The sequence below is a fragment of the Pleurodeles waltl genome, chromosome 8, assembly GCF_031143425.1.
Source record: "Pleurodeles waltl isolate 20211129_DDA chromosome 8, aPleWal1.hap1.20221129, whole genome shotgun sequence".
Taxonomy (NCBI): domain Eukaryota; kingdom Metazoa; phylum Chordata; class Amphibia; order Caudata; family Salamandridae; genus Pleurodeles; species Pleurodeles waltl.
The window spans coordinates 188,859,544-188,885,037 of NC_090447.1; the positions used below are offsets into that span (position 1 = coordinate 188,859,544).

Here is a 25,494-nt window from a genome sequence, read left to right on the forward strand (position 1 = left end):
TATAAAATAAAGTGCTGGAGTTGAAGAAGAAAAGTGATACAATCCTCTACAATAATATTTTGTGAGCCACTGAAAAATGTAGTCTACTTTTATGAATACTTTTTAACTAAATCTTAGGTACTCTTCTTAAGTGATGGGGAATTCTTTTATGTTTAACGTAATAACACAGATAAAAAAAGACTCCACAGAAGGTATTGAAAAGCAATAATGATAACTAAGTCAGTTATTCAATCATTTTAAGAGTAAGAGGTGCTGTGGCTTAGTGGTTAAAGTGCCTGTCTCGTAAACAGGAAATCCTGAGTTTAAATCTCAGCAGCACTTCAGTTTTGCTCCAAACTTATAGAATTGAATTTTTTCAAGTAAATATTAAATAGAGTTTCAAAACAAGAGTAGTGTCCTGTTCACTTTAGAATGCTTCATCTCATAATGAAAAAAGCACTTGGTATTTTGCAGAATTTCAAAGCAATGCAATGAATGAATAAGGGAAATGAGAATTATAACAAAGAGGAAAGAGAAGAAAATTCAATTTAGAGTTGAATTTTTGTAATGCATTTCACTCACAAGACATAATTCAATATTCTAAAAGAACGGTAAGCCACCTCTTAAGGAAGAATTTTTAAATAAATTTAGTGTTCTCACCTATAGTGTTTCAGAAGAGAGTTGTGGGAACTTAGAAAAGAAAATGAAAAAAAAAATGATTTATTTTTCACTCCATTCAGCTAACTATTCCAGTGAGGTTTGTCACGTACGTGTTGTGGCTTAGCTGGTTAAAGCGCCTGTCTAGTAAACAGGAGATCCTGAGTTCAAATCTCAGCAACACCTTGATATTTTTATTCTTAAATTACAGATCAGTTTCCTTAGATTCTCTCTGATACAATTAAAAAATGAAAAATCTGAGTCATCTTACTAATAGACAGTTCATCTTAATATTAAATAAAATTCAGAGAATTGTCATGGTAACAGAAGCAAAACTTTGAATGTAAAATGAAGAGTAAATCAAATAGCAAGGTATATATGAACTAAAACCTTAGAGGTGAAGACAACTGATGTATTCCTCTACAATTATTATTTGTAAACCACTCAAAAATGTAATCTACTTTTATAAGTACTTGTTAACTAAAATGTAGGTATTCTTGTTAAGTGATGGGGAATCCTTTTTTGTTCAACGTTTCAGCACAGATAAAGAAGACTGCACTAAAGGCACTGAGGACAAGTCATCTCCACTAAGTCAGTTATTCAATATTTGTAAGATAAGTAGGTGCTGTTGTTTAGTGGTCAAAGCTCCTGTCTCATAACTAGGATGCCCTGTGTTTAAATTCCAGCAACAATTTAGATTTAGACCAAACTTTTAAAATTCAATTTCTTCAAGTAAACGTTCAATAAAGCTTAAAAACAAGAGTAGTATTCTGTTGACTTTAGAATGCTTGATCTCCAAATGAAACAAACACTTGGTGTTTTGCAGAATTCGAAAGTAATACCATAAATGAATAGGGGAAAAGAGAATGTGAAAGAAAAGGAAAGAGACGACAAATAAATTAAGAGTTCAATTTAACCAATGCATTTTACTCACAACACATAATTCAATCTTCTATAAGTAGGGTAAGTCACTCATTAAGGAAGTATTCTTAAATAAATTAGATTTTCTCACCTATAGAGTTTGACAACAGAGTTGTATCAACTTAGAAAAGAAAATTAAAAAAAACTGATTTCTACTGCACTCCATTCTACTAGCAATTGCAGTAAACTTTGTCATGAAAGTTCTCTGGCTTAGTTGCTTTGAATTCCCGTCTAATAAACAGGAGATCCTGAGTTCAAATCTCCACAACACCGTGCTCTTTTTCATAGTTAAATAACAGATTATTTTCATTAGATGATCCTTTGATATAATGTTAAAATGAAAAATGTGAGTAACTTACTATTGAACAGTTCATATTAATACTAAATAAAATTCCAAGTATTTTCGAGATGACAGAAGCAAGACTGTGAATGTAAAATGAAGGGTATATCAAAGAGGAAGATAAATATAAAATAAAGTGCTAGAGTTGAAGAAGAAAAGTGATACAATCCTCTACAATAATAATTTGTGAGCCACTGAAAAATGTAGTCTACTTTTATGAATACTTTTTAACTAAATCTTAGGTACTCTTCTTAAGTGATGGGGAATTCTTTTATGTTTAACGTAATAACACAGATAAAAAAAGACTCCACAGAAGGTATTGAAAAGCAATAATGGCAACTAAGTCAGTTATTCAATCATTTTAAGAGTAAGTGGTGCTGTGGCGTAGTGGTTAAAGCGCCTGTCTCGTAAAATGGAAATCCTCAGTTCAAATCTCAGCAGCACCTCAGTTTTGCTCCAAACTTATAGAATTGAATTTTTTCAAGTAAATATTAAATACAGTTTCAAAACAAGAGTAGTGTCCTGTTCACTTTAGAATGCTTCATCTCATAATGAAAAAAGCACTTGGTATTTTGCAGAATTTCAAAGCAATGCAATGAATGAATAAGGGAAATGAGAATTATAACAAAGAGGAAATAGAAGAAAATTCAATTTAGAGTTGAATTTTTGTAATGCATTTCACTCACAAGACATAATTCAATATTCTAAAAGAACGGTAAGCCACCTCTTAAGGAAGAATTTTTAAATAAATTTAGTGTTCTCACCTATGGTGTTTCAGAAGAGAGTTGTGGGAACTTAGAAAAGAAAATGAAAAAAAAAATGATTTCTATTTCACTCCATTCAGCTAACTATTCCAGTAAAGTTTGTCAAGCAGGTGCTGTGGCTTAGCTGGTTAAAGCACCTGTCTAGTAAACAGGAGATCCTGAGTTCAAATCTCAGCAGCACCTTGATATTTTTATTCTTAAATTACAGATCAGTTTCCTTAGATACTCTCTGATACAATTAAAAAATGAAAAATCTGAGTAATCTTACTAATAGACAGTTCATCTTAATATTAAATAAAATTCAGAGAATTTTCACGGTAACAGAAGCAAAACTTTGAATGTAAAATGAAGAGTAAATCAAATAGCAAGGTATATATGAACTAAAACCTTAGAGGTGAAGACAACTGATGTATTCCTCTACAATTATGATTTGTAAACCACTCAAAAATGTAATCTACTTTTATAAGTACTTGTTAACTAAAATGTAGGTATTCTTGTTAAGTGATGGGGAATCCTTTTTTGTTCAACGTTTCAGCACAGATAAAGAAGACTGCACTAAAGGCACTGAGGACAAGTCATCTCCACTAAGTCAGTTATTCAATATTTGTAAGATAAGTAGGTGCTGTTGTTTAGTGGTCAAAGCTCCTGTCTCATAACTAGGATGCCCTGTGTTTAAATTCCAGCAACAATTTAGATTTAGACCAAACTTTTAAAATTCAATTTCTTCAAGTAAACGTTCAATAAAGCTTAAAAACAAGAGCAGTGTTCTGCTGACTTTAGAATGCTTGATCTCCAAATGAAACAAACACTTGGTGTTTTGCAGAATTCGAAAGTAATACCATAAATGAATAGGGGAAAAGGGAATGTGAAAGAAAAGGAAAGAGACGACAAATAAATTAAGAGTTCAATTTAACCAATGCATTTTACTCACAACACATAATTCAATCTTCTATAAGTAGGGTAAGTCACTCATTAAGGAAGTATTCTTAAATAAATGTGATTTTCTCACCTATAGAGTTTGACAACAGAGTTGTATCAACTTAGAAAAGAAAATTTAAAAAAACAGATTTCTACTGCACTCCATTCTACTAGCAATTGCAGTAAACTTTGTCAAGAAAGTTCTCTGGCTTAGTTGCTTTGACTGCCCGTCTAATAAACAGGACATCCTGAGTTCAAATCTCCACAAGACTGTGCACTTTTTCATAGTTAAATAACAGATTATTTTCATTAGATGATCCTTTGATATAATGTTAAAATGAAAAATGTGAGTAACTTACTATTGAACAGTTCATCTTAATTCTAAATAAAATTCCGAGTATTTTCGAGATGACAGAAGCAAGACTGTGAATGTAAAATGAAGGGTATATCAAAGAGGAAGATCAATATAAAATAAAGTGCTAGAGTTGAAGAAGAAAAGTGATACAATCCTCTACAATAATAATTTGTGAGCCACTGAAAAATGTAGTCTACTTTTATGAATACTTTTTAACTAAATCTTAGGTACTCTTCTTAAGTGATGGGGAATTCTTTTATGTTTAACGTAATAACACAGAAAAAAAAGGCTCCACAGAAGGTATTGAAAAGCAATAATGGCAACTAAGTCAGTTATTCAATCATTTTAAGAGTAAGAGGTGCTGTGGCTTAGTGGTTATAGTGCCTGTCTCGTAAACCGAAAATCCTGAGTTCAAATCTCAGCAGCACCTCAGTTTTGCTCCAAACTTATAAAATTGAATTTTTTCAAGTAAATATTAAATACAGTTTCAAAACAAGAGTAGTGTCCTGTTCACTTTAGAATGCTTCATCTCATAATGAAAAAAGCACTTGGTATTTTGCAGAATTTCAAAGCAATGCAATGAATGAGTAAGGGAAATGAGAATTATAACAAAGAGGAAAGAGAAGAAAATTCAATTTAGAGTTGAATTTTTGTAATGCATTTCACTCACAAGACATAATTCAATATTCTAAAAGAACGGTAAGCCACCTCTTAAGGAAGAATTTTTAAATAAATTTAGTGTTCTCACCTATAGTGTTTCAGAAGAGAGTTGTGGGAACTTAGAAAAGAAAATGAAAAAAAAAATGATTTCTATTTCACTCCATTCAGCTAACTATTCCAGTGAGGTTTGTCAAGCAGGTGCTGTGGCTTAGCTGGTTAAAGCGCTTGTCTAGTAAACAGGAGATCCTGTGTTCAAATCTCAGCAGCACCTTGATATTTTTATTCTTAAATTACAGATCAGTTTCCTTAGATACTCTCTGATACAATTAAAAAATGAAAAATCTGAGTCATCTTACTAATAGACAGTTCATCTTAATATTAAATAAAATTCAGAGAATTTTCATGGTAACAGAAGCAAAACTTTGAATGTAAAATGAAGAGTAAATCAAATAGCAAGGTATATATGAACTAAAAGCTTAGAGTTGAAGACAACTGATGTATTCCTCTACAATTATTATTTGTAAACCACTCAAAAATGTAATCTACTTTTATAAGTACTTGTTAACTAAAATGTAGGTATTCTTGTTAAGTGATGGGGAATCCTTTTTTGTTCAACGTTTCACCACAGATAAAGAAGACTGCACTAAAGGCACTGAGGACAAGTCATCTCCACTAAGTCAGTTATTCAATATTTGTAAGATAAGTAGGTGCTGTTGTTTAGTGGTCAAAGCTCCTGTCTCATAACTAGGATGCCCTGTGTTTAAATTCCAGCAACAATTTAGATTTAGACCAAACTTTTAAAATTCAATTTCTTCAAGTAAACGTTCAATAAAGCTTAAAAACAAGAGTAGTGTTCTGTTGACTTTTGAATGCTTGATCTCCAAATGAAACAAACACTTGGTGTTTTGCAGAATTCGAAAGTAATACCATAAATGAATAGGGGAAAAGAGAATGTGAAAGAAAAGGAAAGAGACGACAAATAAATTAAGAGTTCAATTTAACCAATGCATTTTACTCACAACACATAATTCAATCTTCTATAAGTAGGGTAAGTCACTCATTAAGGAAGTATTCTTAAATAAATTAGATTTTCTCACCTATAGAGTTTGACAACAGAGTTGTATCAACTTAGAAAAGAAAATTTAAAAAAACTGATTTCTACTGCACTCCATTCTACTAGCAATTGCAGTAAACTTTGTCATGAAAGTTCTCTGGCTTAGTTGCTTTGACTGCCCGTCTAATAAACAGGAGATCCTGAGTTCAAATCTCCACAACACCGTGCTCTTTTTCATAGTTAAATAACAGATTATTTTCATTAGATGATCCTTTGATATAATGTTAAAATGAAAAATGTGAGTAACTTACTATTGAACAGTTCATCTTAATACTAAATAAAATTCCAAGTATTTTCGAGATGACAGAAGCAAGACTGTGAATGTAAAATGAAGGGTATATCAAAGAGGAAGATAAATATAAAATAAAGTGCTAGAGTTGAAGAAGAAAAGTGATAGAATCCTCTACAATAATAATTTGTGAGCCACTGAAAAATGTAGTCTACTTTTATGAATACTTTTTAACTAAATCTTAGGTACTCTTCTTAAGTGATGGGGAATTCTTTTATGTTTAACGTAATAACACAGATAAAAAAAGACTCCACAGAAGGTATTGAAAAGCAATAATGGCAACTAAGTCAGTTATTCAATCATTTTAAGAGTAAGAGGTGCTGTGGCTTAGTGGTTAAAGCGCCTGTCTCGTAAACTGGAAATCCTCAGTTCAAATCTCAGCAGCACCTCAGTTTTGCTCCAAACTTATAGAATTGAATTTTTTCAAGTAAATATTAAATACAGTTTCAAAACAAGAGTAGTGTCCTGTTCACTTTAGAATGCTTCATCTCATAATGAAAAAAGCACTTGGTATTTTGCAGAATTTCAAAGCAATGCAATGAATGAATAAGGGAAAAGAGAATTATAACAAAGAGGAAATAGAAGAAAATTCAATTTAGAGTTGAATTTTTGTAATGCATTTCACTCACAAGACATAATTCAATATTCTAAAAGAACGGTAAGCCACCTCTTAAGGAAGAATTTTTAAATAAATTTAGTGTTCTCACCTATGGTGTTTCAGAAGAGAGTTGTGGGAACTTAGAAAAGAAAATGAAAAAAAAAATGATTTCAATTTCACTCCATTCAGCTAACTATTCCAGTAAGGTTTGTCAAGCAGGTTCTGTGGCTTAGCTGGTTAAAGCGCCTGTCTAGTAAAAAGGAGATCCTGAGTTCAAATCTCAGCAGCACCTTGATACTTTTATTCTTAAATTACAGATCAGTTTCCTTAGATACTCTCTGATACAATTAAAAAATGAAAAATCTGAGTAATCTTACTAATAGACAGTTCATCTTAATATTAAATAAAATTCAGAGAATTTTCATGGTAACAGAAGCAAAACTTTGAATGTAAAATGAAGAGTAAATCAAATAGCAAGGTATATATGAACTAAAACCTTAGAGGTGAAGACAACTGATGTATTCCTCTACAATTATGATTTGTAAACCACTCAAAAATGTAATCTACTTTTATAAGTACTTGTTAACTAAAATGTAGGTATTCTTGTTAAGTGATGGGGAATCCTTTTTTGTTCAACGTTTCACCACAGATAAAGAAGACTCCACAAAAGGCACTGAGGACAAGTCATCTCCACTAAGTCAGTTATTCAATATTTGTAAGATAAGTAGGTGCTGTTGTTTAGTGGTTAAAGCTCCTGTCTCATAACTAGGATGTCCTGTGTTTAAATTCCAGCAACAATTTAGATTTAGTCCAAACTTTTAAAATTCAATTTCTTCAAGTAAACGTTCAATAAAGCTTAAAAACAAGAGTAGTGTTCTGTTGACTTTAGAATGCTTGATCTCCAAATGAAACAAACACTTGGTGTTTTGCAGAATTCGAAAGTAATACCATAAATGAATAGGGGAAAAGAGAATGTCAAAGAAAAGGAAAGAGACGACAAATAAATTAAGAGTTCAATTTAACCAATGCATTTTACTTATAACACATAATTCAATCTTCTATAAGTAGGGTAAGTCACTCATTAAGGAAGTATTCTTAAATAAATTTGATCTTCTCACCTATAGAGTTTGACAACAGAGTTGTATCAACTTAGAAAATAAAATAAAAAAAAAACAGATTTCTACTGCACTCCATTCTACTAGCAATTGCAGTAATCTTTGTCATGAAAGTTCTCTGGCTTAGTTGCTTTGACTTCCCGTCTAAAAAACAGGAGATCCTGAGTTCAAATCTCCACAACACCGTGCTCTTTTTCATAGTTAAATAACAGATTATTTTCATTAGATGATCCTTTGATATAATGTTAAAATGAAAAATTTGAGTAACTTACTATTGAACAGTTCATCTTAATACTAAATAAAATTCTGAGTATTTTCGAGATGACAGAAGCAAGACTATGAATGTAAAATGAAGGGTATATCAAAGAGGAAGATAAATATAAAATAAAGTGCTAGAGTTGAAGAAGAAAAGTGATACAATCCTCTACAATAATAATTTGTGAGCCACTGAAAAATGTAATCTACTTTTATGAATACTTTTTAACTAAATCTTAGGTACTCTTCTTAAGTGATGGGGAATTCTTTTATGTTTAACGTAATAACACAGATAAAAAAAGACTCCACAGAAGGTATTGAAAAGCAATAATGGCAACTAAGTCAGTTATTCAATCATTTTAAGAGTAAGAGGTGCTGTGGCTTAGTGGTTAAAGCGCCTGTCTCTTAAACAGGAAATCCTGAGTTCAAATCTCAGCAACTCCTCAGTTTTGCTCCAAACTTATAGAATTGAATTTTTTCAAGTAAATTTTAAATACAGTTTCAAAACAAGAGTAGTGTCCTGTTCACTTTAGAATGCTTCATCTCATAATGAAAAAAGCACTTGGTATTTTGCAGAATTTCAAAGCAATGCAATGAATGAATAAGGGAAATGAGAATTATAACAAAGAGGAAAGAGAAGAAAATTCAATTTAGAGTTGAATTTTTGTAATGCATTTCACTCACAGGACATAATTTAATATTCTAAAAGAACGGTAAGCCACCTCTTAAGGAAGAATTTTTAAATAAATTTAGTGTTCTCACCTATAGTGTTTAAGAAGAGAGTTGTGGGAACTTAGAAAAGAAAATGAAAAAAAAATGATTTCTATTTCACTTCATTCAGCTAACTATTCCAGTGAAATTTGTCAAGCAGGTGCTGTGGCTTAGCTGGTTAAAGCACCTGTCTAGTAAACAGGCGATCCTGAGTTCAAATCTCAGCAGCACCTTGATATTTTGATTCTTAAATTACAGATCAGTTTCCTTAGATACTCTCTGATACAATTAAAAAATGAAAAATCTGATTAATCTTACTAATAGACAGTTCATCTTAATATTAAATAAAATTCAGAGAATGTTCATGGTAACAGAAGCAAAACTTTGAATGTAAAATGAAGAGTAAATCAAATAGCAAGGTATATATGAACTAAAACCTTAGAGGTGAAGAAAACTGATGTATTCCTCTACAATTATTATTTGTAAACCACTCAAAAATGTAATATACTTTTATAAGTACTTGTTAACTAATATGTAGGTATTCTTGTTAAATTATGGGGAATCCTTTTTTGTTCAACGTTTCACCACAGATAAAGAAGACTCCACTAAAGGCACTGAGGACAAGTCATCTCCACTAAGTCAGTTATTCAATATTTGTAAGATAAGTAGGTGCTGTTGTTTAGTGGTCAAAGCTCCTGTCTCATAACTAGGATGTCCTGTGTTTAAATTCCAGCAACAATTTAGATTTAGTCCAAACTTTGAAAATTCAATTTCTTCAAGTAAACGTTCAATAAAGTTTAAAAACAAGAGTAGTGTTCTGTTGACTTTAGAATGCTTGATCTCCAAATGAAACAAACACTTGGTGTTTTGCAGAATTCGAAAGTAATACCATAAATGAATAGGGGAAAAGAGAATGTCAAAGAAAAGGAAAGAGACGACAAATAAATTAAGAGTTCAATTTAACCAATGCATTTTACTCACAACACATAATTCAATCTTCTATAAGTAGGGTAAGTCACTCATTAAGGAAGTATTCTTAAATAAATTTGATCTTCTCACCTATAGAGTTCGACAACAGAGTTGTATCAACTTAGAAAAGAAAATAAAAAAAACAGATTTCTACTGCACTCCATTCTACTAGCAATTGCAGTAAACTTTGTCATGAAAGTTCTCTGGCTTAGTTGCTTTGACTGCCCGTCTTATAAACAGGAGATCCTGAGTTCAAATCTCCACAACACTGTGCTTTTTTTCATAGTTAAATAACAGATTATTTTAATTAGATGATCCTTTGATATAATGTTAAAATGAAAAATTTGAGTAACTTACTATTGAACAGTTCATCTTAATACTAAATAAAATTCCGAGTATTTTCGAGATGACAGAAGCAAGACTGTGAATGTAAAATGAAGGGTATATCAAAGAGGAAGATAAATATAAAATAAAGTGCTAGAGTTGAAGAAGAAAAGTGATACAATCCTCTACAATAATAATTTGTGAGCCACTGAAAAATGTAGTCTACTTTTATGAATACTTTTTAACTAAATCTTAGGTACTCTTCTTAAGTGATGGGGAATTCTTTTATGTTTAACAAAATAACACAGATAAAAAAAGACTCCACAGAAGGTATTGAAAAGCAATAATGGCAACTAAGTCAGTTATTCAATCATTTTAAGAGTAAGAGGTGCTGTGGCTTAGTGGTTAAAGCGCTTGTCTCGTAAACAGGAAATGCTGAGTTAAAATCTCAGCAGCCCCTAATTTTTGCTCCAAACTTATAGAATTGAATTTTTTCAAGTAAATATTAAATACAGTTTCAAAACAAGAGTAGTGTCCTGTTCACTTTAGAATGCTTCATCTCATAATGAAAAAAGCACTTGGTATTTTGCAGAATTGCAAATCAATGCAATGAATGAATAAGGGAAATGAGAATTATAACAAAGAGGAGAGAGAAGAAAATTTCAATTTAGAGTTGAATTTTTGTAATGCATTTCACTCACAAGACATAATTCAATACTCTAAAAGAACGGTAACCCACCTCTTAAGGAATAATTTTTAAATACATTTAGTGTTCTCACCTATAGTGTTTAAGAAGAGGGTTGTGGGAACTTAGAAAAGAAAATGAAAAAAAAATGATTTCTATTTCACTCCATTCAGCTAACTATTCCAGTGAGATTTGTCAAGCAGGTGCTGTGGCTTAGCTGGTTAAAGTACCTGTCTAGTAAACAGGAGATCCTGAGTTCCAATCTCAGCAGCACCTTGATGTTTTTATTCTTAAATTACAGATCAGTTTCCTTAGATACTCTCTGATACAATTAAAAAATGAAAAATCTGATTCATCTTACTAATAGACAGTTCATCTTAATATTAAATAAAATTCAGAGAATTTTCATGGTAACAGAAGTAAAGCTTTGAATGTAAAATGAAGAGTAAATCAAATAGCAAGGTATATATGAACTAAAACCTTAGAGGTGAAGGCAACTGATGTATTCCTCTACAATTATTATTTGTAAACCACTCAAAAATGTAATCTACTTTTATAAGTACTTGTTAACTAAAATGTAGGTATTCTTGTTAAGTGATGGGGAATCCTTTTTTGTTCAACGTTTCACCACAGATAAAGATGACTCCACTAAAGGCACTGAGGACAAGTCATCTCCACTAAGTCAGTTATTCAATATTTGTAAGATAAGTAGCTGCTGTTGTTTAGTGGTCAAAGCTCCTGTCTCATAACTAGGATGTCCTGTGTTTAAATTCCAGCAACAATTTAGATTTAGTCCAAACTTTTAAAATTCAATTTCTTCAAGTAAACGTTCAATAAAGTTTAAAAACAAGAGTAGTGTTCTGTTGACTTTAGAATGCTTGATCTCAAAATGAAACAAACACTTGGTGTTTTGCAGAATTCGAAAGTAATACCATAAATGAATAGGGGAAAAGAGAATGTCAAAGAAAAGGAAAGAGACGACAATTAAATTAAGAGTTCAATTTAACCAATACATTTTACTCACAACACATATTTCAATCTTCTATAAGTAGGGTAAGTCACTCATTAAGGAAGTATTCTTAAATAAATTTGATCTTCTCACCTATAGAGTTTGACAACAGAGTTGTATCAACTTAGAAAAGAAAATAAAAAAAAACAGATTTCTACTGCACTCCATTCTACTAGCAATTGCAGTAAACTTTGTCATGAAAGTTCTCTGGCTTAGTTGCTTTTACTGCCCGTCTAATAAACAGGAGATCCTGAGTTCAAACCTCCACAACACTGTGCTCTTTTTCAAAGTTAAATAACAGATTATTTTCATTAGATGATCCTTTGATATAATGTTAAAATGAAACATTTGAGTAACTTACTATTGAACAGTTCATCTTAATACTATATAAAATTCCGAGTATTTTCGAGATGACAGAAGCAAGACTGTGAATGTAAAATGAAGGGTATATCAAAGAGGAAGATAAATATAAAATAAAGTGCTAGAGTTGAAGAAGAAAAGTGATACAATCCTCTACAATAATAATTTGTGAGCCACTGAAAAATGTAATCTACTTTTATGAATACTTTTTAACTAAATCTTAGGTACTCTTCTTAAGTGATGGGGAATTATTTTATGTTTAAAGTAATAACACAGATAAAAAAAGACTCCACAGAAGGTATTGAAAAGCAATAATGGCAACTAAGTCAGTTATTCAATCATTTTAAGAGTAAGAGGTGCTGTGGCTTAGTGGTTAAAGCGCCTGTCTCGTAAACAGGAAATCCTGAGTTCAAATCTCAGCAGCACCTCAGTTTTGCTCCAAACTTATAGAATTGAATTTTTTCAAGTAAATATTAAATACAGTTTCAAAACAAGAGTAGTGTCCTGTTCACTTTAGAATTCTTCATCTCATAATGAAAAAAGCACTTGGTATTTTGCAGAATTTCAAAGCAATGCAATGAATGAATAAGGGAAATGAGAATTATAACAAAGAGGAAAGAGAAGAAAATTCAATTTAGAGTTGAATTTTTGTAATGCATTTCACTCACAAGACATAATTCAATATTCTAAAAGAACGGTAACCCACCTCTTAAGGAATAATTTTTAATTACATTTAGTGTTCTCACCTATAGTGTTTAAGAAGAGGGTTGTGGGAACTTCGAAAAGAAAATGAAAAAAAAGTGATTTCTATTTCACTCCATTCAGCTAACTATTCCAGTGACATTTGTCAAGCAGGTGCTGTGGCTTAGCTGGTTAAAGTACCTGTCTAGTAAACAGGAGATCCTGAGTTCAAATCTCAGCAGCACCTTGATATTTTTATTCTTAAATTACAGATCAGTTTCCTTAGATACTCTCTGATACAATTAAAAAATGAAAAATCTGAGTCATCTTACTAATATACAGTTCATCTTAATGTTAAATAAAATTCAGAGAATTTTCATGGTAACAGAAGCAAAACTTTGAATGTAAAATGAAGAGTAAATCAAATAGCAAGGTATATATGAACTAAAACCTTAGAGGTGAAGGCAACTGATGTATTCCTCTACAATTATTATTTGTAAACCACTCAAAAATGTAATCTACTTTTATAAGTACTTGTTAACTAAAATGTAGGTATTCTTGTTAAGTGATGGGGAATCCTTTTTTGTTCAACGTTTCACCACAGATAAAGAAGACTCCACTAAAGGCACTGAGGACAAGTCATCTCCACTAAGTCAGTTATTCAATATTTGTAAGATAAGTAGCTGCTGTTGTTTAGTGGTCAAAGCTCCTGTCTCATAACTAGGATGTCCTGTGTTTAAATTCCAGCAACGATTTAGATTTAGTACAAACTTTTAAAATTCAATTTCTTCAAGTAAACGTTCAATAAAGTTTAAAAACAAGAGTAGTGTTCTGTTGACTTTAGAATGCTTGATCTCCAAATGAAACAAACACTTGGTGTTTTGCAGAATTCGAAAGTAATACCATAAATGAATAGGGGAAAATAGAATGTCAAAGAAAAGGAAAGAGACGACAAATAAATTAAGAGTTCAATTTAACCAATGCATTTTACTCACAACACATAATTCAATCTTCTATAAGTAGGGTAAGTCACTCATTAAGGAAGTATTCTTAAATAAATTTGATCTTCTCACCTATAGAGTTTGACAACAGAGTTGTATCAACTTAGAAAAGAAAATAAAAAAAAACAGATTTCTACTGCACTCCATTCTACTAGCAATTGCAGTAAACTTTGTCATGAAAGTTCTCTGGCTTAGTTGCTTTTACTGCCCGTCTAATAAACAGGAGATCCTGAGTTCAAATCTCCACAACACCGTGCTCTTTTTCATAGTTAAATAACAGATTATTTTCATTAGATGATCCTTTGATATAATGTTAAAATGAAACATTTGAGTAACTTACTATTGAACAGTTCATCTTAATACTAAATAAAATTCCGAGTATTTTCGAGATGACAGAAGCAAGACTGTGAATGTAAAATGAAGGGTATATCAAAGAGGAAGATAAATATAAAATAAAGTGCTAGAGTTGAAGAAGAAAAGTGATACAATCCTCTACAATAATAATTTGTGAGCCACTGAAAAATGTAGTCTACTTTTATGAATACTTTTTAACTAAATCTTAGGTACTCTTCTTAAGTGATGGGGAATTATTTTATGTTTAACGTAATAACACAGATAAAAAAAGACTCCACCGAAGGTATTGAAAAGCAATAATGGCAACTAAGTCAGTTATTCAATCATTTTAAGAGTAAGAGGTGCTGTGGCTTAGTGGTTAAAGCGCCTGTCTCTTAAACAGGAAATCCTGAGTTCAAATCTCAGCAGCATCTCACTTTTGCTCCAAACTTATAGAATTGAATTTTTTCAAGTAAATATTAAATACAGTTTCAAAACAAGAGTAGTGTCCTGTTCACTTTAGAATGCTTCATCTCATAATGAAAAAAGCACTTGGTATTTTGCAGAATTTCAAAGCAATGCAATGAATGAATAAGGGAAATGAGAATTATAACAAAGAGGAAAGAGAAGAAAATTCAATTTAGAGTTGAATTTTTGTAATGCATTTCACTCACAAGACATCATTCGATATTCTAAAAGAATGGTAAGCCACCTCTTAAGGAAGAATTTTTAAATAAATTTAGTGTTCTCACCTATAGTGTTTCAGAAGAGAGTTGTGGGAACTTAGAAAAGAAAATGAAAAAAAAAACGATTTCTATTTCACTCCATTCAGCTAACTATTCCAGTGACATTGGTCAAGCAGGTGATGTGGCTTAGCTGGTTAAAGCGCCTGTCTAGTAAACTGGAGATCCTGAGTTCAAATCTCAGCAGCACCTTGATATTTTTATTCTTAAATTACAGATCAGTTTCCTTAGATACTCTCTGATACAATAAAAAAATGAAAAATCTGAGTCATCTTTCTAATAGACAGTTCATCTTAATATTAAATAAAATTCAGAGAATTTTCATGGTAACAGAAGCAAAACTTTGAATGTAAAATGAAGAGTAAATCAAATAGCAAGGTATATATGAACTAAAACCTTAGAGGTGAAGGCAACTGATGTATTCCTCTACAATTATTATTTGTAAACCACTCAAAAATGTAATCTACTTTTATAAGTACTTGTTAACTAAAATGTAGGTATTCTTCTTAAGTGATGGGGAATCCTTTTTGGTTTAACGTTTCACCACAGATAAAGAAGACTGCACTAAACGCGCTGAGGACAAGTCATCTCCACTAAGTCAGTTATTCAATATTTGTAAGATAAGTAGGTGCTGTTGTTTAGTGGTCAAAGCTCCTGTCTCATAACTAGGATGTCCTGTGTTTAAATTCCAGCAACAATTTAGATTTAGTCCAAACTTTTAAAATTCAATTTCTTCAAGTAAACGTTCAATAAAGCTTAAAAATAAGAGTAGTGTTCTGTTGACTTTAGAATGCTTGATCTCCAAATGAAACAAACACTTGGTGTTTTGCAGAATTCGAAAGTAATACCATAAATGAATAGGGGAAAAGAGAATGTCAAAGAAAAGGAAAGAGACGACAAATAAATTAAGAGTTCAATTTAACCAATGCATTTTACTTACAACACATAATTCAATCTTCTATAAGTAGGGTAAGTCACTCATTAAGGAAGTATTCTTAAATAAATTTGATCTTCTCACCTATAGAGTTTGACAACAGAGTTGTATCAACTTAGAAAATAAAATTAAAAAAAAACAGATTTCTACTGCACTCCATTCTACTAGCAATTGCAGAAATCTTTGTCATGAAAGTTCTCTGGCTTAGTTGCTTTGACTTCCCGTCTAAAAAACAGGAGATCCTGAGTTCAAATCTCCACAACACCGTGCTCTTTTTCATAGTTAAATAACAGATTATTTTCATTAGATGATCCTTTGATATAATGTTAAAATGAAAAATTTGAGTAACTTACTATTGAACAGTTCATCTTAATACTAAATAAAATTCTGAGTATTTTCGAGATGACAGAAGCAAGACTATGAATGTAAAATGAAGGGTATATCAAAGAGGAAGATAAATATAAAATAAAGTGCTAGAGTTGAAGAAGAAAAGTGATACAATCCTCTACAATAATAATTTGTGAGCCACTGAAAAATGTAATCTACTTTTATGAATACTTTTTAACTAAATCTTAGGTACTCTTCTTAAGTGATGGGGAATTCTTTTATGTTTAACGTAATAACACAGATAAAAAAAGACTCCACAGAAGGTATTGAAAAGCAATAATGGCAACTAAGTCAGTTATTCAATCATTTTAAGAGTAAGAGGTGCTGTGGCTTAGTGGTTAAAGAGCCTGTCTCTTAAACAGGAAATCCTGAGTTCAAATCTCAGCAACACCTCAGTTTTGCTCCAAACTTATAGAATTGAATTTTTTCAAGTAAATATTAAATACAGTTTCAAAACAAGAGTAGTGTCCTGTTCACTTTAGAATGCTTCATCTCATAATGAAAAAAGCACTTGGTATTTTGCAGAATTTCAAAGCAATGCAATGAATGAATAAGGGAAATGAGAATTATAACAAAGAGGAAAGAGAAGAAAATTCAATTTAGAGTTGAATTTTTGTAATGCATTTCACTCACAGGACATAATTTAATATTCTAAAAGAACGGTAAGCCACCTCTTAAGGAAGAATTTTTAAATAAATTTAGTGTTCTCACCTATAGTGTTTAAGAAGAGAGTTGTGGGAACTTAGAAAAGAAAATGAAAAAAAAATGATTTCTATTTCACTTCATTCAGCTAACTATTCCAGTGAAATTTGTCAAGCAGGTGCTGTGGCTTAGCTGGTTAAAGCGCCTGTCTAGTAAACAGGCGATCCTGAGTTCAAATCTCAGCAGCACCTTGATATTTTGATTCTTAAATTACAGATCAGTTTCCTTAGATACTCTCTGATACAATTAAAAAATGAAAAATCTGATTAATCTTACTAATAGACAGTTCATCTTAATATTAAATAAAATTCAGAGAATGTTCATGGTAACAGAAGCAAAACTTTGAATGTAAAATGAAGAGTAAATCAAATAGCAAGGTATATATGAACTAAAACCTTAGAGGTGAAGAAAACTGATGTATTCCTCTACAATTATTATTTGTAAACCACTCAAAAATGTAATATACTTTTATAAGTACTTGTTAACTAATATGTAGGTATTCTTGTTAAATGATGGGGAATCCTTTTTTGTTCAACGTTTCACCACAGATAAAGAAGACTCCACTAAAGGCACTGAGGACAAGTCATCTCCACTAAGTCAGTTATTCAATATTTGTAAGATAAGTAGGTGCTGTTGTTTAGTGGTCAAAGCTCCTGTCTCATAACTAGGATGTCCTGTGTTTAAATTCCAGCAACAATTTAGATTTAGTCCAAACTTTGAAAATTCAATTTCTTCAAGTAAACGTTCAATAAAGTTTAAAAACAAGAGTAGTGTTCTGTTGACTTTAGAATGCTTGATCTCCAAATGAAACAAACACTTGGTGTTTTGCAGAATTCGAAAGTAATACCATAAATGAATAGGGGAAAAGAGAATGTCAAAGAAAAGGAAAGAGACGACAAATAAATTAAGAGTTCAATTTAACCAATGCATTTTACTCACAACACATAATTCAATCTTCTATAAGTAGGGTAAGTCACTCATTAAGGAAGTATTCTTAAATAAATTTGATCTTCTCACCTATAGAGTTCGACAACAGAGTTGTATCAACTTAGAAAAGAAAATAAAAAAAACAGATTTCTACTGCACTCCATTCTACTAGCAATTGCAGTAAACTTTGTCATGAAAGTTCTCTGGCTTAGTTGCTTTGACTGCCCGTCTTATAAACAGGAGATCCTGAGTTCAAATCTCCACAACACCGTGCTTTTTTTCATAGTTAAATAACAGATTATTTTAATTAGATGATCCTTTGATATAATGTTAAAATGAAAAATTTGAGTAACTTACTATTGAACAGTTCATCTTAATACTAAATAAAATTCCGAGTATTTTCGAGATGACAGAAGCAAGACTGTGAATGTAAAATGAAGGGTATATCAAAGAGGAAGATAAATATAAAATAAAGTGCTAGAGTTGAAGAAGAAAAGTGATACAATCCTCTACAATAATAATTTGTGAGCCACTGAAAAATGTAGTCTACTTTTATGAATACTTTTTAACTAAATCTTAGGTACTCTTCTTAAGTGATGGGGAATTATTTTATGTTTAACGTAATAACACAGATAAAAAAAGACTCCACCGAAGGTATTGAAAAGCAATAATGGCAACTAAGTCAGTTATTCAATCATTTTAAGAGTAAGAGGTGCTGTGGCTTAGTGGTTAAAGCGCCTGTCTCTTAAACAGGAAATCCTGAGTTCAAATCTCAGCAGCATCTCACTTTTGCTCCAAACCTATAGAATTGAATTTTTTCAAGTAAATATTAAATACAGTTTCAGAACAAGAGTAGTGTCCTGTTCACTTTAGAATGCTTCATCTCATAATGAAAAAAGCACTTGGTATTTTGCAGAATTTCAAAGCAATGCAATGAATGAATAAGGGAAATGAGAATTATAACAAAGAGGAAAGAGAAGAAAATTCAATTTAGAGTTGAATTTTTGTAATGCATTTCACTCACAAGACATCATTCGATATTCTAAAAGAATGGTAAGCCACCTCTTAAGGAAGAATTTTTAAATAAATTTAGTGTTCTCACCTATAGTGTTTCAGAAGAGAGTTGTGGGAACTTAGAAAAGAAAATGAAAAAAAAAACGATTTCTATTTCACTCCATTCAGCTAACTATTCCAGTGACATTGGTCAAGCAGGTGATGTGGCTTAGCTGGTTAAAGCGCCTGTCTAGTAAACTGGAGATCCTGAGTTCAAATCTCAGCAGCACCTTGATATTTTTATTCTTAAATTACAGATCAGTTTCCTTAGATACTCTCTGATACAATTAAAAAATGAAAAATCTGAGTCATCTTTCTAATAGACAGTTCATCTTAATATTAAATAAAATTCTGAGAATTTTCATGGTAACAGAAGCAAAACTTTGAATGTAAAATGAAGAGTAAATCAAATAGCAAGGTATATATGAACTAAAACCTTAGAGGTGAAGGCAACTGATGTATTCCTCTACAATTATTATTTGTAAACCACTCAAAAATGTAATCTACTTTTATAAGTACTTGTTAACTAAAATGTAGGTATTCTTCTTAAGTGATGGGGAATCCTTTTTTGTTCAACGTTTCACCACAGATAAAGAAGACTGCACTAAACGCGCTGAGGACAAGTCATCTCCACTAAGTCAGTTATTCAATATTTGTAAGATAAGTAGGTGCTGTTGTTTAGTGGTCAAAGCTCCTGTCTCATAACTAGGATGTCCTGTGTTTAAATTCCAGCAACAATTTAGATTTAGTCCAAACTTTTAAAATTCAATTTCTTCAAGTAAACGTTCAATAAAGCTTAAAAACAAGAGTAGTGTTCTGTTGACTTTAGAATGCTTGATCTCCAAATGAAACAAACACTTGGTGTTTTGCAGAATTCGAAAGTAATACCATAAATGAATAGGGGAAAAGAGAATGTCAAAGAAAAGGAAAGAGACGACAAATAAATTAAGAGTTCAATTTAACCAATGCATTTTACTTATAACACATAATTCAATCTTCTATAAGTAGGGTAAGTCACTCATTAAGGAAGTATTCTTAAATAAATTTGATCTTCTCACCTATAGAGTTTGACAACAGAGTTGTATCAACTTAGAAAATAAAATAAAAAAAAAACAGATTTCTACTGCACTCCATTCTACTAGCAATTGCAGTAATCTTTGTCATGAAAGTTCTCTGGCTTAGTTGCTTTGACTTCCCGTCTAAAAAACAGGAGATCCTGAGTTCAAATCTCCACAACACCGTGCTCTTTTTCATAGTTAAATAACAGATTATTTTCATTAGATGATCCTTTGATATAATGTTAAAATGAAAAATTTGAGTAACTTACTATTGAACAGTTCATCTTAATACTAAATAAAATTCTGAGTATTTTCGAGATGACAGAAGCAAGACTATGAATGTAAAATGAAGGGTATATCAAAGAGGAAGATAAATATAAAATAAAGTGCTAGAGTTGAAGAAGAAAAGTGATACAATCCTCTACAATAATAATTTGTGAGCCACTGAAAAATGTAATCTACTTTTATGAATACTTTTTAACTAAATCTTAGGTACTCTTCTTAAGTGATGGGGAATTCTTTTATGTTTAACGTAATAACACAGATAAAAAAAGACTCCACAGAAGGTATTGAAAAGCAATAATGGCAACTAAGTCAGTTATTCAATCATTTTAAGAGTAAGAGGTGCTGTGGCTTAGTGGTTAAAGCGCCTGTCTCTTAAACAGGAAATCCTGAGTTCAAATCTCAGCAACACCTCAGTTTTGCTCCAAACTTATAGAATTGAATTTTTTCAAGTAAATTTTAAATACAGTTTCAAAACAAGAGTAGTGTCCTGTTCACTTTAGAATGCTTCATCTCATAATGAAAAAAGCACTTGGTATTTTGCAGAATTTCAAAGCAATGCAATGAATGAATAAGGGAAATGAGAATTATAACAAAGAGGAAAGAGAAGAAAATTCAATTTAGAGTTGAATTTTTGTAATGCATTTCACTCACAGGACATAATTTAATATTCTAAAAGAACGGTAAGCCACCTCTTAAGGAAGAATTTTTAAATAAATTTAGTGTTCTCACCTATAGTGTTTAAGAAGAGAGTTGTGGGAACTTAGAAAAGAAAATGAAAAAAAAATGATTTCTATTTCACTTCATTCAGCTAACTATTCCAGTGAAATTTGTCAAGCAGGTGCTGTGGCTTAGCTGGTTGAAGCGCCTGTCTAGTAAACAGGCGATCCTGAGTTCAAATCTCAGCAGCACCTTGATATTTTGATTCTTAAATTACAGATCAGTTTCCTTAGATACTCTCTGATACAATTAAAAAATGAAAAATCTGATTAATCTTACTAATAGACAGTTCATCTTAATATTAAATAAAATTCAGAGAATGTTCATGGTAACAGAAGCAAAACTTTGAATGTAAAATGAAGAGTAAATCAAATAGCAAGGTATATATGAACTAAAACCTTAGAGGTGAAGAAAACTGATGTATTCCTCTACAATTATTATTTGTAAACCACTCAAAAATGTAATATACTTTTATAAGTACTTGTTAACTAATATGTAGGTATTCTTGTTAAATTATGGGGAATCCTTTTTTGTTCAACGTTTCACCACAGATAAAGAAGACTCCACTAAAGGCACTGAGGACAAGTCATCTCCACTAAGTCAGTTATTCAATATTTGTAAGATAAGTAGGTGCTGTTGTTTAGTGGTCAAAGCTCCTGTCTCATAACTAGGATGTCCTGTGTTTAAATTCCAGCAACAATTTAGATTTAGTCCAAACTTTGAAAATTCAATTTCTTCAAGTAAACGTTCAATAAAGTTTAAAAACAAGAGTAGTGTTCTGTTGACTTTAGAATGCTTGATCTCCAAATGAAACAAACACTTGGTGTTTTGCAGAATTCGAAAGTAATACCATAAATGAATAGGGGAAAAGAGAATGTCAAAGAAAAGGAAAGAGACGACAAATAAATTAAGAGTTCAATTTAACCAATGCATTTTACTCACAACACATAATTCAATCTTCTATAAGTAGGGTAAGTCACTCATTAAGGAAGTATTCTTAAATAAATTTGATCTTCTCACCTATAGAGTTCGACAACAGAGTTGTATCAACTTAGAAAAGAAAAGAAAAAAAACAGATTTCTACTGCACTCCATTCTACTAGCAATTGCAGTAAACTTTGTCATGAAAGTTCTCTGGCTTAGTTGCTTTGACTGCCCGTCTTATAAACAGGAGATCCTGAGTTCAAATCTCCACAACACTGTGCTTTTTTTCATAGTTAAATAACAGATTATTTTAATTAGATGATCCTTTGATATAATGTTAAAATGAAAAATTTGAGTAACTTACTATTGAACAGTTCATCTTAATACTAAATAAAATTCCGAGTATTTTCGAGATGACAGAAGCAAGACTGTGAATGTAAAATGAAGGGTATATCAAAGAGGAAGATAAATATAAAATAAAGTGCTAGAGTTGAAGAAGAAAAGTGATACAATCCTCTACAATAATAATTTGTGAGCCACTGAAAAATGTAGTCTACTTTTATGAATACTTTTTAACTAAATCTTAGGTACTCTTCTTAAGTGATGGGGAATTCTTTTATGTTTAACAAAATAACACAGATAAAAAAAGACTCCACAGAAGGTATTGAAAAGCAATAATGGCAACTAAGTCAGTTATTCAATCATTTTAAGAGTAAGAGGTGCTGTGGCTTAGTGGTTAAAGCGCTTGTCTCGTAAACAGGAAATGCTGAGTTAAAATCTCAGCAGCCCCTAATTTTTGCTCCAAACTTATAGAATTGAATTTTTTCAAGTAAATATTAAATACAGTTTCAAAACAAGAGTAGTGTCCTGTTCACTTTAGAATGCTTCATCTCATAATGAAAAAAGCACTTGGTATTTTGCAGAATTGCAAATCAATGCAATGAATGAATAAGGGAAATGAGAATTATAACAAAGAGGAGAGAGAAGAAAATTTCAATTTAGAGTTGAATTTTTGTAATGCATTTCACTCACAAGACATAATTCAATATTCTAAAAGAACGGTAACCCACCTCTTAAGGAATAATTTTTAAATACATTTAGTGTTCTCACCTATAGTGTTTAAGAAGAGGGTTGTGGGAACTTAGAAAAGAAAATGAAAAAAAAATGATTTCTATTTCACTCCATTCAGCTAACTGTTCCAGTAACATTTGTCAAGCAGGTGCTGTGGCTTAGCTGGTTAAAGTACCTGTCTAGTAAACAGGAAATCCTGAGTTCAAATCTCAGCAGCACCTTGATATTTTTATTCTTAAATTACAGATCAGTTTCCTTAGATACTCTCTGATACAATTAAAAAATGAAAAATCTGAGTCATCTTACTAATATACAGTTCATCTTAATATTAAATAAAATTCAGAGAATTTTCATGGTAACAGAAGCAAAACTTTGAATGTAAAATGAAGAGTAAATCAAATAGCAAGGTATATATGAACTAAAACCTTAGAGGTGAAGGCAACTGATGTATTCCTCTACAATTATTATTTGTAAACCACTCAAAAATGTAATCTACTTTTATAAGTACTTGTTAACTAAAATGTAGGTATTCTTGTTAAGTGATGGGGAATCCTTTTTTGTTCAACGTTTCACCACAGATAAAGAAGACTCCACCAAAGGCACTGAGGACAAGTCATCTCCACTAAGTCAGTTATTCAATATTTGTAAGATAAGTAGCTGCTGTTGTTTAGTGGTCAAAGCTCCTGTCTCATAACTAGGATGTCCCGTGTTTAAATTCCAGCAACAATTTAGATTTAGTCCAAACTTTTAAAATTCAATTTCTTCTAGTAAACGTTCAATAAAGTTTAAAAACAAGAGTAGTGTTCTGTTGACTTTAGAATGCTTGATCTCAAAATGAAACAAACACTTGGTGTTTTGCAGAATTCGAAAGTAATACCATAAATGAATAGGGGAAAAGAGAATGTCAAAGGAAAGAGACGACAAATAAATTAAGAGTTCAATTTAACCAATGCATTTTACTCACAACACATAATTCAATCTTCTATAAGTAGGGTAAGTCACTCATTAAGGAAGTATTCTTAAATAAATTTGATCTTCTCACCTATAGAGTTTGACAACAGAGTTGTATCAACTTAGAAAAGAAAATAAAAAAAAACAGATTTCTACTGCACTCCATTCTACTAGCAATTGCAGTAAACTTTGTCATGAAAGTTCTCTGGCTTAGTTGCTTTGACTGCCCGTCTTATAAACAGGAGATCCTGAGTTCAAATCTCCACAACACCGTGCTTTTTTTCATAGTTAAATAACAGATTATTTTAATTAGATGATCCTTTGATATAATGTTAAAATGAAAAATTTGAGTAACTTACTATTGAACAGTTCATCTTAATACTAAATAAAATTCCGAGTATTTTCGAGATGACAGAAGCAAGACTGTGAATGTAAAATGAAGGGTATATCAAAGAGGAAGATAAATATAAAATAAAGTGCTAGAGTTGAAGAAGAAAAGTGATACAATCCTCTACAATAATAATTTGTGAGCCACTGAAAAATGTAGTCTACTTTTATGAATACTTTTTAACTAAATCTTAGGTACTCTTCTTAAGTGATGGGGAATTATTTTATGTTTAACGTAATAACACAGATAAAAAAAGACTCCACCGAAGGTATTGAAAAGCAATAATGGCAACTAAGTCAGTTATTCAATCATTTTAAGAGTAAGAGGTGCTGTGGCTTAGTGGTTAAAGCGCCTGTCTCTTAAACAGGAAATCCTGAGTTCAAATCTCAGCAGCATCTCACTTTTGCTCCAAACCTATAGAATTGAATTTTTTCAAGTAAATATTAAATACAGTTTCAGAACAAGAGTAGTGTCCTGTTCACTTTAGAATGCTTCATCTCATAATGAAAAAAGCACTTGGTATTTTGCAGAATTTCAAAGCAATGCAATGAATGAATAAGGGAAATGAGAATTATAACAAAGAGGAAAGAGAAGAAAATTCAATTTAGAGTTGAATTTTTGTAATGCATTTCACTCACAAGACATCATTCGATATTCTAAAAGAATGGTAAGCCACCTCTTAAGGAAGAATTTTTAAATAAATTTAGTGTTCTCACCTATAGTGTTTCAGAAGAGAGTTGTGGGAACTTAGAAAAGAAAATGAAAAAAAAAACGATTTCTATTTCACTCCATTCAGCTAACTATTCCAGTGACATTGGTCAAGCAGGTGATGTGGCTTAGCTGGTTAAAGCGCCTGTCTAGTAAACTGGAGATCCTGAGTTCAAATCTCAGCAGCACCTTGATATTTTTATTCTTAAATTACAGATCAGTTTCCTTAGATACTCTCTGATACAATAAAAAAATGAAAAATCTGAGTCATCTTTCTAATAGACAGTTCATCTTAATATTAAATAAAATTCTGAGAATTTTCATGGTAACAGAAGCAAAACTTTGAATGTAAAATGAAGAGTAAATCAAATAGCAAGGTATATATGAACTAAAACCTTAGAGGTGAAGGCAACTGATGTATTCCTCTACAATTATTATTTGTAAACCACTCAAAAATGTAATCTACTTTTATAAGTACTTGTTAACTAAAATGTAGGTATTCTTCTTAAGTGATGGGGAATCCTTTTTTGTTCAACGTTTCACCACAGATAAAGAAGACTGCACTAAACGCGCTGAGGACAAGTCATCTCCACTAAGTCAGTTATTCAA

The 25,494-nt window shown here is 31.3% G+C and overlaps 17 non-coding genes across 17 annotated transcripts; all 17 read left to right on the forward strand.

Moving 5' to 3' along the window:
- The first annotated feature begins 248 nt into the window (after positions 1–248).
- On the forward strand, positions 249–321 carry TRNAT-CGU (transfer RNA threonine (anticodon CGU)). The gene has a single exon. It is a non-coding gene; the product is annotated as a tRNA-Thr (tRNA).
- Positions 322–748: 427 nt separating this feature from the next.
- On the forward strand, positions 749–822 carry TRNAT-AGU (transfer RNA threonine (anticodon AGU)). The gene has a single exon. It is a non-coding gene; the product is annotated as a tRNA-Thr (tRNA).
- A 1,948-nt stretch (positions 823–2,770) lies between these two features.
- Positions 2,771–2,844, forward strand: TRNAT-AGU (transfer RNA threonine (anticodon AGU)). Its single transcript has one exon. It is a non-coding gene; the product is annotated as a tRNA-Thr (tRNA).
- Positions 2,845–4,291: 1,447 nt separating this feature from the next.
- On the forward strand, positions 4,292–4,364 carry TRNAT-CGU (transfer RNA threonine (anticodon CGU)). The gene has a single exon. It is a non-coding gene; the product is annotated as a tRNA-Thr (tRNA).
- Positions 4,365–4,791: 427 nt separating this feature from the next.
- TRNAT-AGU (transfer RNA threonine (anticodon AGU)) lies at positions 4,792–4,865 on the forward strand. The gene has a single exon. It is a non-coding gene; the product is annotated as a tRNA-Thr (tRNA).
- A 1,448-nt stretch (positions 4,866–6,313) lies between these two features.
- TRNAT-CGU (transfer RNA threonine (anticodon CGU)) lies at positions 6,314–6,386 on the forward strand. Its single transcript has one exon. It is a non-coding gene; the product is annotated as a tRNA-Thr (tRNA).
- A 427-nt stretch (positions 6,387–6,813) lies between these two features.
- On the forward strand, positions 6,814–6,887 carry TRNAT-AGU (transfer RNA threonine (anticodon AGU)). The gene has a single exon. It is a non-coding gene; the product is annotated as a tRNA-Thr (tRNA).
- A 1,948-nt stretch (positions 6,888–8,835) lies between these two features.
- Positions 8,836–8,909, forward strand: TRNAT-AGU (transfer RNA threonine (anticodon AGU)). The gene has a single exon. It is a non-coding gene; the product is annotated as a tRNA-Thr (tRNA).
- Positions 8,910–10,856: 1,947 nt separating this feature from the next.
- TRNAT-AGU (transfer RNA threonine (anticodon AGU)) lies at positions 10,857–10,930 on the forward strand. Its single transcript has one exon. It is a non-coding gene; the product is annotated as a tRNA-Thr (tRNA).
- A 1,448-nt stretch (positions 10,931–12,378) lies between these two features.
- TRNAT-CGU (transfer RNA threonine (anticodon CGU)) lies at positions 12,379–12,451 on the forward strand. Its single transcript has one exon. It is a non-coding gene; the product is annotated as a tRNA-Thr (tRNA).
- Positions 12,452–12,877: 426 nt separating this feature from the next.
- Positions 12,878–12,951, forward strand: TRNAT-AGU (transfer RNA threonine (anticodon AGU)). The gene has a single exon. It is a non-coding gene; the product is annotated as a tRNA-Thr (tRNA).
- A 1,948-nt stretch (positions 12,952–14,899) lies between these two features.
- Positions 14,900–14,973, forward strand: TRNAT-AGU (transfer RNA threonine (anticodon AGU)). Its single transcript has one exon. It is a non-coding gene; the product is annotated as a tRNA-Thr (tRNA).
- Positions 14,974–16,921: 1,948 nt separating this feature from the next.
- On the forward strand, positions 16,922–16,995 carry TRNAT-AGU (transfer RNA threonine (anticodon AGU)). The gene has a single exon. It is a non-coding gene; the product is annotated as a tRNA-Thr (tRNA).
- Positions 16,996–18,942: 1,947 nt separating this feature from the next.
- Positions 18,943–19,016, forward strand: TRNAT-AGU (transfer RNA threonine (anticodon AGU)). Its single transcript has one exon. It is a non-coding gene; the product is annotated as a tRNA-Thr (tRNA).
- Positions 19,017–20,964: 1,948 nt separating this feature from the next.
- Positions 20,965–21,038, forward strand: TRNAT-AGU (transfer RNA threonine (anticodon AGU)). Its single transcript has one exon. It is a non-coding gene; the product is annotated as a tRNA-Thr (tRNA).
- Positions 21,039–22,985: 1,947 nt separating this feature from the next.
- TRNAT-AGU (transfer RNA threonine (anticodon AGU)) lies at positions 22,986–23,059 on the forward strand. The gene has a single exon. It is a non-coding gene; the product is annotated as a tRNA-Thr (tRNA).
- A 1,943-nt stretch (positions 23,060–25,002) lies between these two features.
- On the forward strand, positions 25,003–25,076 carry TRNAT-AGU (transfer RNA threonine (anticodon AGU)). The gene has a single exon. It is a non-coding gene; the product is annotated as a tRNA-Thr (tRNA).
- Positions 25,077–25,494: the final 418 nt, after the last annotated feature.